The sequence below is a fragment of the Lupinus angustifolius genome, unplaced genomic scaffold, assembly GCF_001865875.1.
Source record: "Lupinus angustifolius cultivar Tanjil unplaced genomic scaffold, LupAngTanjil_v1.0 Scaffold_145_73, whole genome shotgun sequence".
Taxonomy (NCBI): Eukaryota; Viridiplantae; Streptophyta; class Magnoliopsida; order Fabales; family Fabaceae; genus Lupinus; species Lupinus angustifolius.
Window position 1 is genome coordinate 1 of NW_017725675.1, and position 6766 is coordinate 6766.

Sequence of the window (6766 nt, forward strand, 5' to 3'; positions counted from 1 at the left end):
TTCTGGATGCATGAAATTATTATTTTTCATCAAGTCTTGATCTGTGCTTCATATCATTTTTTATGGATTTAAGGTTTTCTAAGGCATTTCCATATTTATTTTCCATCTTTTATTATAATGATGTTATAGTTTTATGTTGTGATTTTCGATTTAGTTAAAATCTCCTTGAGTTTATCATTCTTTGCTGAAGTATATACTGTGTTACGCTTTGTTACTTATTAATTCATGTATGTGTGATAAACCTTAGGAGATGAATGATTTCATATGGTTATAGTTAGTCTTAGGAAAATAAGTAGAGTTTCTGTTTCTGAATACTTTCTTATTGTTATCTTAGACGCTATTGTGCTCCGAGGACATCAGTTACTGAAACTTTTAAGTAAGGAGTGCACATGGTGTTTAGCTGTTTCTTTTGGACATTAACTTTTATTATAATGATGTTATATTGTTTCGTAATGTCTTGATCTGTATATTTATTTGAAAATATTTTGTGTTCTTTCATTGATTTCGTTTTTAGTTGGTATTTTGATGTTCTTTTTCATTATTTCTTGCTTCAGTAGGTTAAATCTTAGCTTAATTTTGGATGTGTGAAATCAACAGATTTCATAAATTCTACATCTGTGCTTATAATAATTTTTTATGGATTTAAGGTTTTGTAAGGCATTCCATCTTTCTGTAAATTAATATTAGTATAGATGATTTTGTATTGTTCTGTAATTTGTTGATGTGTAGGTTTATTTCAGAATATTTTGTGTTCTTTCATTGATATGGTTTTAGTTGGTATTTTGTGTTTATTTTACTGGAGTCATTTTCATTATTTCTTGCTTGATTAGGTTAAATTTTAGCTTAATTTTGTATGTGTGAAATCAACAGATTTCTTAAATTTTGAATTTGTGGTTATAATAATTATTAGTTTTGTAATGCATGAAATTATAAGTTAGCAGTAATATTTAATCTTTTGTATGATTAATAATTGAAGATGATAAAATATGACTTACCACGATGATGAACTTGCACTGCAACAATCCAATGTAATTTGTTGATTTAGTTAACAATATTTTGTGTTCTACGTTGTCTTCACAGTACTGACGTACATAGAAAGAGTCATGTATACTAATATATAAAGATTCATTAACATATATATATAATTTTAACTAACATGATAAATTATGTTTACCTGTATGATGTACTTGCACAGCACCAATCCAATGTAATTTGTTGATGTGTTGATTTACTTGCATATTTTGTGTTGTATGTTGTCTTCACAATACTGACATACATAGAAAGAGTCATGTATAGTAATATATAAAGAGTCATTAACCTATATATAATTTTAAGTAACATGATAAAGTATGTTTACCTGGATGATGAACTTGCATAGCACCAATCCAATGTAATTTGTTGATGTGTTGATTTAGTTAACAATATTTTGTGTTCTATGTTGTCTTCACAGTACTGACATACATAGAAAGAGTCATGTATACTAACATATAAAGATTCATTAACATATATATAATTTTAACTAACATGATAAAGTATGTTTACCTGGATGATGAACTTGCACAACACCAATCCAATGTAATTTGTTGATGTGTTGATTTACTTGCATAATTTGTGTTCTATGTTGTCTTCATAATATTGACATGCATAGAAAGAGTCATGTATACTAATATATAAAGAGTCATTAACATATTTTATGTTGTGTTGATTTAGTTGACAATACTTTTTCTGGCACATATTTACTTCACAATACTGATATACACAACAGTATACTAATATATATAAGAGGTTATGAGGAAACTGTCCTCTGATCCTTAATCTCAAGGAATTAGTTATTTGTATTGGTTATATAATATTGTTGTGGTGAAATGAATGGATAAGCTATTATTCATAAATTTCTATTCTTCCTTTCATATGAGACTTGCTTTTTTACTTATAAACATCATTCATTGTCTTTATTTAGTGTTTACTCTTTTACACAGGGAATACTAATACACAGGAATACTAATACACAGAAAAAAAGTCATTCATTGCTTTTTCATAGGAATACTAATACACAGGGAAATAAAGACCATGGTGGGTATTTAGTGTTTACTCTTTTACTTATAAACATCATTCATTGTCTTTATATTAGCAACAGAAAAATTATTTGTTGTTTGTGTCTCGACAATACTGATAAACGTAGAAACAACACATATTTATTTGATATATAAAGAAAAATTAATTATCTTTATCACAGAAAAGATAGATTAATTGAAAAGAAGACACAAAAAAGAGAAATACCTGAAAGTTGCAAAAATGTGAGATAGAATAGAGAAGGAAAGGAAATATTGACCAACCATGTTGTGATTTATAGTTTATAGGGTGATCATGTTTTAACAACAGAATGGAAGTTTTATTAAAAATATAAACTGTCATTGTCCATCCACTTTCTCCCTACAAAAAGGAAACCACCCTGACATACATGGTGGAAGTTTAAAATGAGAATAAACTTACTTATCCACATTCTCCAGAAAACAAAACTGTTGTGGCAGTTTAAAATGAAACATTAATTATATAAACAGACATCATAAATTATAGAATAATTATATTTTAGACTTATAAAGGGTAAAATAGGGAATAGAAATTACTCCACTGGCAGTTAATTTAAGTTTTCTCTTTATATATTAGTATAGATTCTGAAATTTACTTATCTTATTATTCTCAACAAATTTTGTGTTTTGATTGTGATTTCCTCCTAATATCAACATTGACTAACTTGTATTTTTGCCTTCTACTAATGTTGTGAGTTTGATTAGAGCAATTTTTTTATTATAGAGGAACTGGTTTCTATAACTAATAAAGTTTAAGGCACAATTAAAAAGAAATAATAGTTCACGATCGATACTTACAAAAAGCGTAAAATTTAGAGGAGCTTTAAGTATTTTCCCATAATCATAAAATAGAATTCAAGCATTATTGACTTATTGTTTATCTCAAACTCAAATCATTTTTTAATACCATATATTAAATATTTAGTTATTCATCATATTATAAAATTCAATTCATTAATATCTCATACATATATATATATATATATATATATATATATATAAATATAAATGAATTAATTTAATAATTATATTTTAGAATTCAGATCATTCACACATCTCAAAGTTGAAGTGTCAATTTGGTCACAAAACTAGTCTTATAAAATATGACCGCCAAATAATTCTTAAAAGTCTAAATTGTTCATCATATTAGTCATTTTGGATACCCATTTGGTTCTCAAGTAAATATTTTGTGGACAAAAATTTATACTATATGCAGAGGCAGATCTTAGTGTGTATAGCTGGGGTCAACTGCCCACTGGATTTTTATTCAAATATATTAAAACTTTATTTTTTACTTATAGTCAAAATGATTTTTCATTAAAATACTTATTGTGTACCAAAAAAATGATGTTTCATGAAAATACTCATTGGAACTCATTTTACTTAATATGTGGCTTAATAAATATGTATGGTGTAATTTGTGTGATCTTTTAAAATATTATAGATAATAGATCAAGTTCTCTTATATAATTATATGTGTAGATATTTACATTTATAAAATATATTATGAGAATTAGAAATTGTTTTTATCAAACTTGCACAAGTCTTAAGAGACTAAGGATTTTTTATAAATAATTTAATATTGATAACAAATGCATTTTTATGCAAAAGTTCTACGTATAGATTTCAATAACAGAAAAAATATTAACTTGAGTTGTCAAATTTATTATTTTATTGTTAACGATATTAGTTATTTATGTTTGAAAAATATCCAACCATCTATGAATTAAGTACAACTTTGACAATCAAAGAAATGTAAATGCATATTATTTGTTTGATTGAGTTGTTTGTCCTATCTTAACTAGGATTGTTTAACTACTACAAAAAGATTATTTCCAAAAATGAAGATAATAAAATAAAATTACATAACAATAAATAGAAAATGACTGAAAAGGAAGTGACTGAAAATTTTGTATCTAATTCAATCATCAAGTGGTTTAAGTCTTTAAAATAACAAAGAATAATATTTCAAATAAATATACATTTTTCTTTAATATCTTTAATTATTGATTATTTTTATTTAGACATTTGAAACAAATATGTATATTTCTTTATTTTTTTTTGTTAAGTTAATCTTAATTAATTTATATTTTTTGTTACTCAATTTATTTCATATTTTTTTAATGTTTTAATTTTTTTCATGTTATCCCAATTTTTTTTTGATGTTTTGAAAACCTAATACACAATTATATTTTACTTTCCAATATACCATCATCTAGTACTCATCTTTTCATATGTTTCTTCATTTCTTTTCTAATATAGCCTTTAATGTGCATTAAATGTGACCATTTCAATTAAAATGTATCAAATTTTTATATCATTTAATAATTTCTTAAACTAGATGCATAATCTTAAACATCAAAAAATATGAAATGTGAAAAATATATTTTTCAATTAGTGTATTCACTAATCAACAAAACCCCAAAATTAATTGATGAGTGCCTTCAAACCATCGCACATTTTCATAATATATGATTTTGGTATGAAAGTTGACCCTCCTTTAAAAGTAGTACATATTTAATTAAATAATAGAACACTTGTATATTATTAATTTATTTTAAATTTTAAGTTTTTGGAGTGCCATTGGAAATGATGCTAGTTATGACATTTCGCACATCTTTGTGATAGCTAATTACAAAGTCCAACAATTAAAAGTTAAAAGTTTTCAATATAATGTTGACATAAAATCTATTGGAAAAGAAAACATAAGTATCAAACATGAAGACATTCAATGAAATCATTGTTTTGACTACTATTAAATTTTAGAATTGAATTTGCAAGAAAAAATTTCCTTGTTTGTGAAGTTTACATGAATGATTTTGAAAATGAAAATAATAATAATCTTCCTAGGATATGAAAATATGAAAATAATTTTTTTTTTGAAAATAAAAATAGGAAAAAGTATAGAAAATATTTCTTGAAACCAAGCATACCTTTAATGATTTTTAATTTGTGAATAAAAAATATTAGCTTTTCTATTTAATGTTTGAACGTTTTTATCTGTGCACTTTTTGAATATTTAAAAAAAGCTGAAATAATTTCTAGTAACTGATGCAGTGGTTGATAGGAAAAATAAGAAAATTCTAGAAATACAAATAACAACACTATAAATATTGCAGAATCTCCTCTAGCCTCAACATATATACACCAAAAGCTTCAGTGGCTCTATCACTAAAAAGGTTATGGCTAAGTCTTTCTTCATGCTAGCTTTCTTGATTTGGTTGCTAGCTGTAACCAGTGTTCAAGGTGTGATAGGTGCTCTTATGTTTTATGAACACATATTTTTTTTTTGATGTAATAGGGATATCCTTCACCATATGGTAATGAACTAATCTATTTCGGGTGTGTTTCTGTCTCTCCCAATAAATATATCTCCAAGTAATCAAAACTTTTACTTGTTGGTCCATTTGAGAATCTAGCGGATCTTACATGATATAAATTCTTCTATTTGTATTAACTTTCAATTTGATTAAATTTTATTTTGTAGGTTCTACAATTTCAGAGGCTTCAACAAGCATACAGGTATCTTGCAAGCACGATAGTGATTGCGCCAACTTTAATCAATGTGGTCCTGGACGTGGGCCATGTAAAAGATACTGCTTCATTGGTGTGTGTTGGTGTACTTGTGGCTCTTGTTGTCATAATGATAAAAACAATGTAACTCATCAAACTAAAATGTAATAATTGAGTTGGGCAAAGTTACTTCCCTATCATTATTACTAATATTGTAATAAAATAAGAGTTTATTTAATCGATTTTTAGAACTGATTAGATTTGTAAACCATTATTCCTGAGGTCCCACTAAATATGAATTTATTCTTATTTGTGAGTTAAATTTTGAAGAATGAAAGAAAATGATAGGCATATAAGTCATAAAACATACTTATAAGATGACTCCAATCATTCTATTTCCTTCTATATTTCAACTCACACACCAATGCTTAATATATATGAGAATAAAATATATCCTCGTTCTAGGAGATAACGTATCTCCTCCAACCCGTAAAAGTATGACAAGCGTATTATTTTGTTTAGCTTTATAAATATTTTTGTAGAAAATAATTAATTATGACTCATTCAATAAATTTATTGACTAGATGTGATAATTTATCTCATTATATTAGAATATATATTATATATATAAATGATTAATTTGATACAAGAATCACGTTTGGAATTTGCACATTTGGTTGGTATTTAATAAAAAACACAAAAGCTAAAAATGTTAGAACTCGTTTTCCAAGAAGATATATTTTTTTATTCTTAAAATTTTCCAAAATAAAACTTATAGAATTAATTTTTTTAGAGCCTAAATAAGTAGAGTCTAAGGTCAACACTTAACAAATTTATTTTAAATTGAGTATAAATAAGGGATTGATATATGAGTGTAGTATTTATATATTGTTAGTGTAAAAATTAATACACAGTTATCATATACTATTTATTTGTATTATTTATTTTTGAAGAATCAATTATAATTAAATATAAATGATAAATAATGCATTAATATTATATCAAACTCAAATATATTATCAATGCATATATCTTTATCTCTTAATGTATATCAACCCTCACAAACTCATTCTAAAGTTACACAATGAACAGAGCCACATAGTGTAGAACGGAAAAAAACTTATACGTACTAATTCACTTTGTTGAAAGTGATTTCTATTTTT

General features: G+C 25.4%; 1 long non-coding RNA gene across 1 annotated transcript; it reads left to right on the forward strand.

The window, feature by feature from the left end:
• The first annotated feature begins 5144 nt into the window (after positions 1-5144).
• Positions 5145-5857, forward strand: LOC109340170. The gene is made up of 2 exons (XR_002106758.1): positions 5145-5336; positions 5578-5857. It is a non-coding gene; the product is annotated as an uncharacterized LOC109340170 (long non-coding RNA).
• Positions 5858-6766: the final 909 nt, after the last annotated feature.